Below are 14,837 nucleotides of genomic sequence, written 5' to 3' on the forward strand. Positions count from 1 at the left end.
TAATTGTCTTAGTAAAACAAAATCAAGGCCTAATTTTTCCCCTTGCTGAGGTTTAGCAGTACATCTTAGAAGATGACAGTCAGGATTATCATTGTGATTGTTCATATGCACACTGCTTTTGTTGTGGTGTACTAATTGAGAGGGAAATGCAATAAAAAAAGTGTGGCAGGCTGTAAAGGAAGTGCTTGTCAGGATCGCATAGATGGTCTGAAGCACTGGCTGGCTGCAAACCTACTCCAGCGTGCGAGGCAGCTGCAGCTGGTGATGCTTGAGAGAAGTCAGGCTGTGTGACAGCCTCAGCTATAACCACACAGGTTGTGAGTGATTTGGTTGTTCTGAAGAACTGTGCAGGTATGGTGTGTACAATTCAGAGAGTGCAGATAACAGATTTAGTTGTAGGTCTCTTCTGAGACTGCTGTAACCAACTCTGTGTTAACAGATAAAAATATAATTAGAACAAGAAAGAGAAGTATGGCAGGCTTGGCACAGGTAAATATTTCATTGCAAAGAACTGACTTGCAATATTCCCGTGACTTCAATAGCCTAAGCTTTGCAAAGTGAAAATCCTGTCCTCATCCTTTCATTTTACTTTTAAGCAAGACTCCAAATGTGATAAATAAATAAATAGGTATTCGGTCAAAGGCACTGTATTTTGAGGTCTTATTCAGTGATTCACATTCTTTATATGAGAAAGTTGAGGATTTTTACATGGCTTTGGCTGAGGTGATGCATGACTAACATTTTAAAATATAAGAAACTTTGCAGATTCCTGCTTTTTGCAAAAAGACAAAAACTAGATCCATGACTATAAATCCTTTTTGATCTCAGTGCATGTGTTGAGAATGTAATGCTTCATGGTTTTTTTTTTCCTCTCAAAACTGTCATTTGAAGTGGTTGTACAACACATGCAAATCTGTATGTGTGCATTGGTCCCAGTCTGCAAAGTTACTTTAGTAGATGTCCCAGTGAGGGTTTTGCTGAATGAGGATTGATTAAAGAACCTATCTAGAGTTAAGTATGCGTGTAAATCCTTCCCTAAATAGGAACAAGTAAGTATGCTCATAAACTGAAACAACAGAAACGATTCTCAGTGAGGGAGAAATGGTCCCACTAAATCCTTTTATTGTACCAAGAGTGATAAAAATATTTGGTGAGATTCCAAGTGAAAACCCCAAACGTATTTTAGTAGGTGATGTCAGCAGAAGTTCAGTGCTGGCTCTTCATGATTTTGCTGAGCAAAATCCCAGAAAAAATTAAAAAACCACATTGTTAAAGTTTTTCTTTGTTTATATTTTTTTGGGAATTTACAGTAATAGGCATCAACTGTAGCATGCCATCTTTAATGATAAAATAGTGTAGAAGGTAAAGTCACATTCCAATAGGTGATTATTTTTCACCTAGTAGTAGTAATTGCAGCACTATGTTTTCAGAATGCTACTGCTTCTCAAATAAAATATATTCTGTTGGCAGTGAAGACAGTCATCTTCACTTGCTTATGATTCTTCACCTCATTAAGATCACATTTAGGAAAAGAGCTCTCTGAATAAATGGGCTCTGCTCTCTACTGTATGAGCTCTGTCTGCAGAATTAAATCTATGGTTTATTTGTGCTTGAGTAATAGTAAAAGCAGCCTCTCTCAGTCTCCTTTGGGTTATCTTAGTGTGTTGTAAATGACTGTAAATGTTGACTCTTAACTGTGTTTTTGTTTCTCTTTATTTTGGTTTCCATCGCCTCAACTCCTGGATCAACAGTCACATTGCAGGCCAAGCCAGATGGGCAAGCAATACAAGCTGTGAATTTATTCTTGACCCCGTAGGACAGTGACCACCATCATTTTTTTCTTCACCCTACAGTTATGCACTGCCAATAAGGTGAGAATGCAATGCTTTTTATTTTCTTCAGCAAATGTACGCTGTCTGCTCTGGGCTTTAGGCAAAGTGCACACCTTCCTGGTGTCTGTGTGATTACCTACCTGTGATAGGTTTGTACTTCCCTTGCCTGGCAGTAGAGGTCCTTGAGAAACTCTGCTCAGAAAAATTCCTTTCACTCTGGTAACTCAGTTCTGTGACTTAGAGAACAGGTGGGTTCCATATGGGTGGTTTTATGCTCACCTGAGGTCAGAGTATATTCAGTTACTGGAAGATGTTAGTATGAATGGAAAAGTTGGCAGACTTTAATTCTTGTTATAAAATGCCATGTGTAAAATTGAATAAATCCTTCCTTCACTTTTATGATAATTTTCAGGATTCCTGTTGCTTGTCGCCTGCTTGGCTTTTCCACTGTCTTGTGTTTCTTCTGTGCATTAAACTTTGTCTGGCATTAGAAAAGTTCCCAGGATAATTAGTCACTACTGATGTATCTGTGTGTCTTTTGCTCTATTTTGAGGAGTGCTTTCAGTTCTTCTGATTTTCCTCCCTGAAATGCTGTTGCCAGACAAGATGTAAAAGTGCACATGTATCAGTCTGCTGCTGTCCCTTTCCTCTCTCTCTCCTTCCCATATGGTTGTGGAAAATAACTTGAAAAGACCAAGTCCCAAGACTCAACAATAATACTGCCAATAAAAAGAACATAAATTTTTTTTTTATTTCTTTAATCTGATTGTCATTAAGCCAGCCTGGTTTTTTGGACCTGTTCTATGATTTTTAAGTGTCTGGGATTGGCAATGCTGCTAATGCTTTAAGAAAAAAAAAGATAAAGGGTCATAATAAAATTGCCTGTGTCTTCAAATAAAAGAAAATGAAATATAGTGATTCCTTGCAGAAAATCAAAGGGTTTCTTTTTAAAATTTACAATCTGAAAGCTTAATTGCAATAGCATTCTTATTTATGCAGGGCTGATCAGAAATTCTCCGTTGCAGAATAACTTCTTAATGTATACAGCATGTCATAGAAAAGTATGCAGTGCATCATTTACATTTTATTGTGGCTGTGGGGAAGGGTGCTGCGTTTTAGAGGGAAGTTGCCTAGGCAAGTAGTTACATGCAAGGGCAGGCCTGTTACAATTTCCAAAGGAGCTTGAATGGTGGGGGTGAGTAGTAACTGCTGTAACTTCAGAGCAATAAGAGTTTCTCCAGAGTAAAAAAAGTGCCCATGCGCTGGCACACTTTGTCCTTCCATTTTGGAAGAAAACTGGATTGGTAGCAGCTATTGATTTGGGACATCAAATAGAAGAAAGTTTTTTGTTTTGATGTTATCAGTTACACAAAGCATTTAATTTTTTATTTTTTAAGATTAACTTGGGTTGTAGAAAAATAGGTTTATTTGAAGAAATGATTACTGCTGGAAAAACTTATATCTCTTAATTAGAAGAAATAGTTGTTTATAGGGCATTAGTCAAGTCCTATGAGTAATCAGATTGTGTTACCCACAATGTATTGCTAAGTCACCTTGGATATTTTAGCATCTGGTATTTTCTGCAATTACATGGGAGACAATATATTTAGCGTTAAACAAACATTTTAGATTAAAAATGTAACCTAGTTAAGTCTGATGCAGAGGCATGATAGGAATATAGTACTAAAATGCTGGTTTTCCTATACCAGCTCAGCTTGAAGTTTAGTATTGTATTTGTGGACCTTAGATGAGGTTAGATTTGGTTTAACTTCTTATTGTTGGACATTTTAGTTACTGAGTTGGGGGTACCTCTGTTCACCTCATTAGTTCTCATTTTTTCTATGGAACAATCAAAACCAGGCCCACTGTATAACTAAATAAGTGAAATAAAAGTTATTGGGATAGGCACTGCCTGCTTACAAACTTCTCTCTGCTACTGGAGGAAACCAGCAGGAGCTCACAGTAGTAACATGTGAAAGAAACGTGACCTGGCACTGTACAGGGAGCAGCCACAGATAGATGATGAGTGCGAGTATGAAATGCTCTTTCTGGCTTTTGCACTTGTTTTGGGGTGAAGGTGGCAACTGCCCTGCTCCATTTTAGGGAGACCTGGGTTATGACCCTGGAGTCTGTCAGAGGGACAGAACAGGGGACACGTTTGAAGGCATCCAGAATGCATCTCAGAAGCCATACTTGAGGCCTAATGTCCCTGCATGTGCATTCATGGCTTCACTCGTGTGGCTTCAGTGGGTAACATCTTTGTTGTGTGTCAGCTGTCCAGGTGTGCTCACCCTTCTAATCTAAGCAGCATTTTCTGCAGAGCCAGCTAAGCATCTTGCCTGGATAAGGACATGGGTATTAGTAAAAGTAAAGCAAAAATAAATAAATAGATACAGCTTTCCTTTCTTTCTTTATTTTTAGTTAATTTTGGCCTGCTGTCCAAAACATAGAGTTATTGTTATTTGTTCAGAGTGTGCACTGCCTCCTTCCACGTAGGCAAATGACTCAATGCTTTCTTTTATACAGTCGTCTTGAGAGGATTTTGCATGAGATACTGGACATTTTAACAATTAAAGAGTTCTTTTTAATCTTTTCTCTTGTCAAGTCACTTGATATTTATTAATCATAGTACTGGGATGAATTTACAGCTGCAGCCCATTTGTAAGAGATTTTTTTGGCTGAATTTTCAGTAAGTATGTCTGTATGCTACCTAATATAGCTTATTTTTTACATAAGACAATTTCTGTTTTATGCAGACTTCTGGCTACCTCTGTAAACAGGCAACAGTCTGCCCTTTTAAAATACTAAATAGTGAACATAAAAAGAACTAATCTGTCTCCATATTACTGTGTGCAGTGCTAGCTTTTTGGTTTTCATATCGAGGTCCTTTTATCATAGCTGGTTTTATTTTTTCTCTCATGCTCTTTATGAAGGCCTACAATATCTGTAGGGCTAAAAGAAGGTAGGCAATGGAGATTTCTAATGCATTAACAGCACAAGTGAAATGGAGCTGTGAACTAGGTATAACTGGATAGTAATTAGGAATAATTTAAATTTTTTAAATTGTTTATGTGTGAGCAACTAAAAAGTAAATTAAATGAAGTGATGTGAATGCTGATGGAGGTCTTAAAAATGAGGCTTTTTGGTCCCCTCACCTCAGCCATAACCTTTCAAGGTTTTCCCCTGTTGTTTCTTCTGCAGATATTGAAGGCCTGCTGTCTGACTGATAGAAAGTTTCATAACATGGTCTGAAGTGTAGATGGCATGGGGTGTAGTGGTATACCTACATAAAAACACAAGGCTGACATTCATAATGTGATATAAGGCACTATCCGAGGTTTGATTCGCCTTCCAACTTGGTGTTTTTAAAAGGTGTATTTGCAAATGGAATGAGATTTGCTGTCCCACATTCTCCAACTTGTTAGCATTCCTTTAAAAGTGTGGGCTTTTGGATGTTAGTGTGAGTAGATGGAGAACCTCCATCTCCTGCGGGTGAGAAGTGGTGAGGTGTCTGGATGTGATGTGCAGTTGTGTGCAAGCCTGAGCATCTCTGTATGCCCTCCTGCTGCCCTCTCCCTTGGCTGTGTGTGTTGGGCAGGGGTGTGCTGGTGGGGTTTGCCTTGCCTTGAAACCAGGGCTGTGCTTTTGAAAGAAAGTTAGCCCTTGTTACTAGGGATATGATTTTGGTCTGAAATTAGCCCAGGTGGCAGCATCTGGATTTAAATGTGCTGGTTGAGGGGTTTCTCATCTTGGGACACTGTTACAGAGGCAAACCCTGTATTTGATAATTGCCTCTTTATTTTCTCATCAGTTACTTTTTTGGAACTACATGTGAACCTGGCTTCAGGATTTATGGTGTCACTCCTTGTTCTATAAAAAGTACAAATGCCAAAGTGTTCCTCACTTGTACTGGACTGTGGTTGTGACCATTACCGCATTTTGTCTGTCAGGTACCCACATGTGAAGGCCTTTGTAATTTTGTACAGCTAACATTTCTGTGAGGCCAGCTACTTGAAAGAAAGTCAGGCTTTAATGGAGAAGGATAATTACAAAAGCAGGCTTAATCCTCCTTTACTGTGCTCAGAAATTTTGTGCTACTGAATATTTTCTCATTGGTGTGGTTCCTTTTCAGTGGCATGTGTAGCACCTGACTAGAAAGTGATATTTTCAAATGTTTATAATAATAAATGCATTTATCCTCTTCCATAGCCCCTGAACACATTTTCTGCTTGGTACTGCGCTGTATTCATAGCTTTCCCAAGGTAGTCTTACAGCCGGTAGATCCAGAATGGTTTGAAAATTTAATATATTCAAGGGAAAAAAAAATCCTAGTAGGTTATTAGGTAGAAGAAGTTGTAACTTTATTCTCCATGTACCACTAGCAGTTAAAAACCCATCACACTAATCATATGTACTGAATTTTTATTTACAGATTAGGAGGCTCTACTTTGACATATGACTAGCAGGGAAGCCCCTCCCTTTAACAGTTGTATGTCATCTGCTTCAGAGAACTAATTACTTGGCAATTCCCATTTGATAATTCCCTCTTTATTTTCTGATGAGTTACTTAACAGTGATGAGCTTGTTGAGCAGAATGCCGTGCTTAATCTGTGCTTCAGAAACTACAGTGTGGGCCTGGGGATATTGTTTTTGAAATGCTGTTTAGCCTTGCCATAGGAGCATTGAAACCACACTAAGATTTGTGAACAGTTCACAGTTAATGATAAGTTGAACGTGAGTGATGCACAGTATCTGCCAAAAAATGAAGCAAGGGTTTACGTTGCTGTTGCACTGCAAGCAGAATGTTTAAATATGGAATTTCTCAAAAAAACCCCAAGCACCAAACCTCATGTAATTTAGGTGCTCAGAAGCAGAAGCTTATGTCAGAGATATATCTTCCATGTATCACTGATCTTCTTCACTAAAATAATCAATTTAATGGATTAAAAAAAAACCAAACAAACCACTGTTTATTGTAGTACCTGTCTGACAGCAGACTCCTGGTGGTTATTGTATTCTTTTAATATGAGATACTTTAGTTAGCTTTTACTGTGTTTTCTCTGCTGTTACCTGTCTTATTCATTCTTCTCCACTTCCTTTTCACATTCTTTTACTCCAGTGGCCACAGCAACTCTTTTTTCTGGCTGGGGAATGCATTAGAAGTCTCACTGCTAATTACAGCATCACAGTGTTTCTAGAGGGTACCTAAGTTCAGCGGTGCTTAGCTACAACCAGGCGAGGGGATTTATGGGGTGAAATGACATCAGCCTGCTCATGACAGTCATGGTAAGGTCAAAGTGAGTCTCTCTTGCAGATCAGGAGTCAGATGGGTCCTGTTCAGTCCCAGTGTCTCTGAAACTCAACCGTGCTATTGAATTTGAATAAATTTTTTTTACTGGTTTCAGTGGAGAAAGGTTTGTGGAACATCTACAGGCACTTTGACTAGATGGTGGTATTATTCTACTGATACTGATACCTGAAGATTTCCATTGGGGCTGAGCCAGTGCTATAAGCTGAGAATTGGGCTATTTTTCCTTTACTAAATAAAAATACAGTATTTTTTGTATTAGCTCACATGACATTGCATCATCAGGCTTGCTGATTTATTAGATATTCCCAATGATATCTCTTGCCCAGTACTGGAAGCTGTGTAACAGGATTGTTTTATCAATGAGAAAAGACTCATTTGTACATAGTGTCATGTATTTTTGTAAAATTAATCAGAGGAACAGTAGTTTTATGAAACATATAATTCAGAACAGATTAATCTACTTTGTGTTAGTGAGGTACACCAGCTATAAAATCTTTTGAAAGGAATATTAATCAAGTTGATCAAAGATGGCTTGAAGTACAGAATTCAAATATGAACACAATGACAGCAAATATACTGACAGATAGAAAGTAGCTTGGGAGATTATTTTAAAAAAATAGAAAAATAAGTCCCATTTTCCTTTTTGGATTTTTTTAAAGAATATATCATGTTTTAGAAGCAAAGATACAAGAAGAAAAAACAAATACAATTTGAGATTTTATAAAATGAAGTGAACTAGCATTTTAAATATAATAATAACACAAGGAGTCAAAACCTCACAGAAGGTCGCTGAACCATTTTTTAATTTTTTGAAACCTATTTTTCATTCAATTTAATATTTTAATGACTCAAGATGTCTCACGTAGTGCTATAGAGGCATTGCTGAATAAAGAAAATCCTCTGTAACTATCAGAAAATAAATATTACTTAGGATGCCTCACCTGTGGTATGAAAGCTTTGCTTACACTGACAGGACTTGTCCGTTGACAAATTCTTCTACAAACCATGACAGCTTTTGTGGAGGAACCTGCATCCTGAGCTGTGATATCATATTTATTTTCCAGAGGCAGCCAAAGAGTTATTAGATGTTGATTTAGACAGATTTTCATCTGCCTGCTTCAGAGGTGTGTAAGATTGAACTTTAAAGTGTTTGGTCCCAGACACATGGATACATGCCAACACTATTTCTATCAATAGTTATGCAAATAAAACATTAACATATGAATATTGTGACCATGATCTTCAGTTAACACAAGATTTAAATTACATGCTAATGCATTAAAATTTGGCCTCAGGTTGAAAACAAAGAAAACCCAACTCACTAACATACAATGGAGGTTTCCTTGCTGACCACTTCTGTTCTCTCCTTGGCACCAAATAAAATGGTACTATCCCTCTACTTTATTACAAGGAGAGCCTGATACATCCTAGATACTGTGTTTCTTTCCTCTGGATTCGCTTTTCCTTTTTCCCACCGCCTACTCGGTTAACATCACTCTTCTGTAAGTAATGCCTGCTGATGGACTAGCTGAGGATGACCTGGTTGGTCTGGTCATACCATTTGTGTTTGCATGTCCTTGTTTGCAGAACTGAGAAGCTGCTGCACCTCTCTGTTTAGGACTTGTCTGCTTCCTCTTTGAATCAGGGTTCAGTATCACGTTTCCTTCTTGCAACTCTTGCTTAGCTTTCTTGGATCTCTGCTGTGATCTGGCCTGATATTTTCGTTGTTAGTGACAGTCTTGGAAATCACATGTGACTTCCTTTGAAGTGAACTTGACAGTTGGTTAATTAAACTGTGGGGAGGTAAGTGATATATGTCATGTGTAACACATGTGTATGTGTAACACATGTGTAATACATGTGTCCTGTTTTACAGGGAAAGAGGATGATGATGGAGCTTACAGTACAATAAGCTATAGTTTAAAATTACGCTATATGGTGTTTGGATAGCTCACAAATGCATTAGAAAAGTGTCATAAAACAGATGTGATACTGCAAAACTGGAAGAACTGAAGGAGTAAAAGTCTGCATTTTGCTCCATATTTGCACAAGATGACAGAGTAACTAATTCTTGTTGTGTGGTCTTCAGGTGTGAGAGTGATACAACCAGCATGGATGTGTTCTGCCATTTGTTTTTCACCACTGGTTTCTTTTGATTGCACCTCAGTAGCAGGCTCAGAGGCAATACTATGTGTAGTGACTGAGCAAATTAAAGTAATTCCTCAGTGAAAGTATGACATTTGTTACATGAGGTTACTATCCAGATGTTATCAGTTAGTGTACAGTGAGAAAGAGCCCTAAGGAAAATTGAGGTGGGTAGAAGGTAAGCATCTGAAATACGTTAAACATCGGCAATCGAGTACAACCCTGTTACCTAAGGAGTCAAACTTGGTGAATGTCATGTTGGCTGTATGGAATGGGAGAAATGCAAACTAAGACACACTTCTGCTATGTGTGCAGCTCTGCTATGAAGTGCGTTCATCTGAGCTGTCAGCTGGCTGGCTGCAGTGTTTGGTGCTGTTTATACAGCTCAGCCAGGGTGTCTTTATGAAACCAGCAGTGCTGTGCAACCTAGGCTGCAGCAACCAGTGGTTTTATGCTGCTCTTATTTAACATGAAGGGTGCGTGTTGTGCAACGCACCGAGGTGCTCAGCCAAAGGCTGTGGTGAAATAAGGGGTCAGGTTCCCACCTCTGTTACTTACTTGGGTGGTTTCAATGGAGCCATGTGGGTGTAAATATGGTGTGATAGAGTCTGGGGCCTTTGGTGTGTGTCTGAGCCTCTGGGCTCAGAGCTGACGCAGACAGGTCAGCGCTGCTGATCAGACACTTTGTTTGGTGGGAGTAGAGCAGTCACTTGGCTTTTTCTTCAAGTGGAGAAGGACTGAAAGTTGTTGCTTAGTCATATGTCATCAGTCTTCTTTTCTTCCTGTGCTTCAGGTGGATGTATTGGTGAATAAGACTAATCTGTCCTTACACAGCCCAAACAATGTTTTGCCTTTTTGTTCCTTCTGTCCTGTTTTAGCCATTTCCAGACTTCTTTCTCTTGTTTCTGGCCAATTAGTTTTTCTCTTCACCGCCTTCTCTACCAAGATTCTCCTGTGCTCAGCAGTTCTTCCTGCTGCATATCTGACCTACTTGTACACGTCTCCCTCACTGCGTTTGTTACCGGCACAATACTTAGATTTTGTGTAGACCCTGTCTTCCCTTGGAATTCTGTGTGTGTTTCTATGTGTCTAAAATGCCCTTCTGCTTAGAGTGTTTCAATACCTCAGTAGTTTTCTGCAGAAATGCAAATTTGAATGTTGTTTCATCTACCTCTCTTCCTTCCTAGTTTAGTCATAGCTGGATTCTGAGCTTTGCAACCCCAGTGATCTGCCTGGACAAGCCTTTCACTCCATGCAGCCTTCTACTTCTTCTCATGGGAAAAGACCATTATTTCTTCTCTGAAGCTTCTCTGTGGGTGCCTGTTTCCCTGGCTGAACATTGGATTTTCAGTCTGTGTGCCCCTGTCAGTGTTCCCTGTTTTCTAGCTGCAGTGTCTCTTCAGCAGACATCTTGCTTTTTAGGCTTGTCAGCTGATCTCTAACAAATCAGTAGCATACATTTGTTTGTAAAATGTTACATACTGGCATTGTTAAAAACATAAACAATGAAATACCACAAAACCAAAACTCATTCAGTTATTTTCTCTGTACCTGAGCATGAGCCTGGGTCATTTGCTCATAAAATAAAGGAGAACCTATTACTTTATTATCATATCATGTGATCTTCTAATCAAAGGATTCTTTTACTGTATTAATAGCAATAATTCATATTGCTAATGTAAATTTAAAAAAATGTCATACCATTTTCATGTGTTATACTGATTGGTCAAAAGTAGCAGCTTGAGCACTTTTCTTTGGGCTTCTTTATCATCACTTCTCATACTGTGATTCTGCTCCAGTGATAAAGTTCTATAGTAATACATTGTGAAATGTAAGTTAAATCAAAAAAGAATTTTTGAAAAGCACTTCATTCAGAAAAAGAAAATAAAAGGGACATAGTATGCATTTTGAGTGAGGTTCTTCAGAGAGGGAAAAATTCCTGGACTGCTATGGAGAAGTACCAGAATGAAGCACCCACCAAATGAGTGAAGTTCACTTAAGGTGTGAAGTGGAAATATGTAAGAGGGGCTTTTTTAAGTTGGGTTTTTTTTGCGTGTGTGTGTGTGTGCGCGTGTATCAGCATGCTTTTGCCATCAACTGACTACTGGAATGATACTGTAGTTATAGTAGATTTAAAAAACCCAAACAATATAATAATTATTTTGATTGATAATTCTGGATTTGGTATGTTTTCTCAAAAAGGAGGCTTTTGACTAAACAGAAAAACATCAAAAATAACTTCTATCTGGAAATTGGTAACCCTTCTTTTTATAAGTAACAACAAAAAGTTACAGACTAATGGATATTAGAGGAAAATACACATTTTCCAAATTGATTAATACACATTTTCCAAATTTATTTACTCAGTGCATTTAACAATAGCTTGAGTTAGTTAGTTAGTTTCACTTTTCCCGTATGTAGGCAGTTTCTTGAGGTGAGAAAAACATCTGAAAAAAACCCCAACCTCATGGTAGAAGATTATAAAAACTGGTGCAAGGAGCTTGGAGGTATGAGTTACTACTTTTTAAGTCCTCTTTTAAAAACAACGCTAGACTCCATATTGATGGAGTGCTTTTAAAGGCAGTGCCCTTTTAATCAGCAAACAGGTCCTCTGTGCATCAAATAATTAAAAATAGAGCAAAGTTTCTGAACAAGGCGTCTGGCAGAAGCGTCTGTACTTCCATCTGTGCATGATTAGCAGAATGTTTCATGATATTTAAATAGCACAAGCTTTGCTCTCTTTTTTATTATTTGTTGTACTGAAGACCTGTTTGCTTGTTAAGTGGTCTTTTTTGAATAGTTACTGGCAAGGAATCAGGAAAGTGTATGAAGACATCTTGTACACACTGCAAATGCCAAATTGTCCCTTTTTTCAGAGACACTGCCCTTACTAATTTTTTTCTTTTTTTTTTGATTGGAGTTTTACCACATCCCTCACTTGATGTTTAAATTTTCTTAGGGACCTGTTCATTTCAGAGGAAGTTGAGCAGGTATCTCTGGTGGCTGCCCAGGGACTGCAGCCTGTCCGCTCACGGGTATTGCTCTCCCTAGGAGGCACGTTGCCGTGCGAGTACGCACCAGGGTGCACTTGCAGAGTACGTGTGTCGGCTCAGCTCTGCAGCTCCTGCCGGCACTGCTGGGAGCCCTGCCTCTAATCTGCTGTGCACGCTGCTCTGGAGCCTTACCCTTTCATGGGGACGTAATCAGCCAGGCAACAGCTTTCCAAGTGCTTTTGAGGCCTTAAGCTGCGACTCCTCTTTGCTGGCAGTCATTCAGCATCGGATTGTGTGCTCTTCGTCTCTGGCTAGCAACACGGCGCTTTGCAGTTGTAGCCACTGATTTCCCTCCATACTAGTAAAGATTTTGTGTGTGTGTTTTACAAAGGCCTGTACAAGAAGGTATGGAATGAAAAGAAGCTGCTGTCTGGATGCTGAGTGCATTGCTGTAGCTGGCTGAGGGCAGTTCTGTTATGCGCAATGCCCAGTTGTTGGGAGCTGGCAGGTTGGCAGGGAGCTGAGACACTCGGATAGGCTCAGAGGTCCTTAATGGAGAGCCAGTGTTCAGTCTTAGGAAATCTGTGGTCTTGGATGGGCATGGAAAATAAGAGCTTTTGTGATGTGTGTAAGTGGTGTTTACTCTGTAGCCGGGCTTTTCGTTGCTGGGTTTTTCTTCTTGTGCTTGAGGAAAGCTGTGGTGTGTGATGTGTGAGTACTGACCTGGGTCGTCTCTTAACTTCAGCTGAAAACTTCAAAAGAAATTGTGGTTACTACTGAGAGCAAAGCTGCTAACCTGTCAACATAAATGTATAAACTCTGCGTGTTTGCACCTTAGAAAAAACCACTGAAACACCTCAGCTGTGAAGAAAGAGCGTGGTCTAAGCCTCCACACAGAGTTCACCCCACCTCACCTGGTTAGCACTGTGTAACTGGTGTCCACCATGCTGTTTCTGGCCCAGGTTCTGCAGAGCAGAGTGTTCTGCAGTCTCACAGCAAGTTCTCCTCAACAGGTTTATATCTTACACAGTGAAGTTGTTGAGTTTCAGGGGGGCAGTGATAGGACTACTTTGCAAATACCTGTCCTTGCCATCATTCAGCTTCTGGTCCAGGGAAGGCTTGAAGATGAGTGGGTCTATACTGAGAAGTACTGGAAGGGCAAGTGAAGGAACAAACATGTTTCACTGTAAAAACTGAGGGTAACATGTATGCCCATTCCTTCAGCTAAACCTCTCAACTAATGCATGAAGCAGTTGCACTCACATTTTACCCACATTGCTCTTAAAAATCAGTTCCCTTAATTAATTAATTTCTTCAGAAATAAGAATTACTTCTAGAGCTGATTCTTGGTCAGTGCAGTTTGGTGGGTCTAATATTAGCATCTTTCCAGGAGCAGGAAGGAGATAAAAGACTCAGGTTCATTTAAAAAAGATTCATGAAGTTGTGTTGGGAGGTTGGTTAAACTAAGACAAGTTTTGTGTTTTACTCCTAGTATTTGTCCTCAAAATATGCCCTAATGCTTTTTTGGAACAGCTTCAGCGTATCTTGTGAATTTGAATTAAGTCACATTAGTACGAGTTTCATATTGTCCAACAGAACTTGGGTTTTTTTGTGTCTTCTGTCATGCCCAAGGTACTCTAAGCACTTTAAAATAACGAGTTTAGTTATAATAGTGCTGAGGCTCTGTAGACAAACAGCCATTCTTCTGAGTCCAAGGAGATCAAATTCAAGGATGGCTTTTTTGATAGGAGTGGGAAGAATACTGCTTGTGATGCTAGTAATACGCCTGGTATTTTTTCAAGAGCATTTGTGACAGGCTCCTTGTTTTGGTAACTAGATTTTGCTGTTTATTACTAAATTTATAATTCTCAGTGCACTGTGAACAAAGTGAAGAAGAATTGCAGGACACATATTCAGAAGCTGTTGTTCACACCTAATTGTTGCATTTCTGGCCGTGATTATTTGACATCATGACATACTACATGAAAAATATGCTAGCCCTTTATTTCCTGAAACAAAACCAAAGCTGCCTTTTATAGCCCTGCAAAAGTACATTGTATCTAAGTAGGTAAACTGGAATTCAGCCTAGGATGGTAGGATGCTGTTGATTTGTGTGAAAAATTATGGTTCTATTAGTTGTCTGCAGGTCTCCAGAGGAGAGAGAGGGCCTTGTATCACTCAACCAATTCATTTCGGCTGGCTGGAGAGAAGTATGGACAGCATCCAACATACAGCTATCTCCAAGTACAAAGATTATAATGGAAATGTTGATGACCAGTCAGTATTGATATATTAGGAAGTATTTATATAACTCAGTGTTGTTGACTACTGTAGAAATGTTGTCTTAGGCCCTGTTCCCACTGGCGTTCCTCCTGTTGACTTTTGGAGTGTTAGGATCAGACCCCTTTGGCTCAAATTTGGAGTGAATTAAGACTGAAAGAAGCATGCATGTTCTGCAATCACCCTCCACTTTTGGAGGGGAGAATGGAGGAAATAACTGACTTGTGCAATGGTACCAAAGTTCTTTATGGCATCATCAAGCCGTACACTGAAAAT

General features: G+C 39.2%; 1 protein-coding gene across 4 annotated transcripts in view; it reads left to right on the plus strand.

The window, feature by feature from the left end:
* The window catches only part of ATXN1 (ataxin 1), a 215,575-nt gene that overhangs the window by 4,887 nt on the left and 195,851 nt on the right, over positions 1 to 14,837 (plus strand). For all 4 annotated transcript variants that reach the window (XM_084215223.1, XM_084215225.1, XM_084215226.1 and 1 more), the window contains exon 2: positions 1,752 to 1,871. The gene's annotated coding sequence lies outside the window, so the exon portion shown is untranslated. The remainder of the gene's footprint in view (positions 1 to 1,751; positions 1,872 to 14,837) is intronic.

The sequence above is a fragment of the Fringilla coelebs genome (assembly GCF_963513975.1).
Source record: "Fringilla coelebs genome assembly, chromosome: 1".
NCBI lineage: Eukaryota > Metazoa > Chordata > Aves > Passeriformes > Fringillidae > Fringilla > Fringilla coelebs.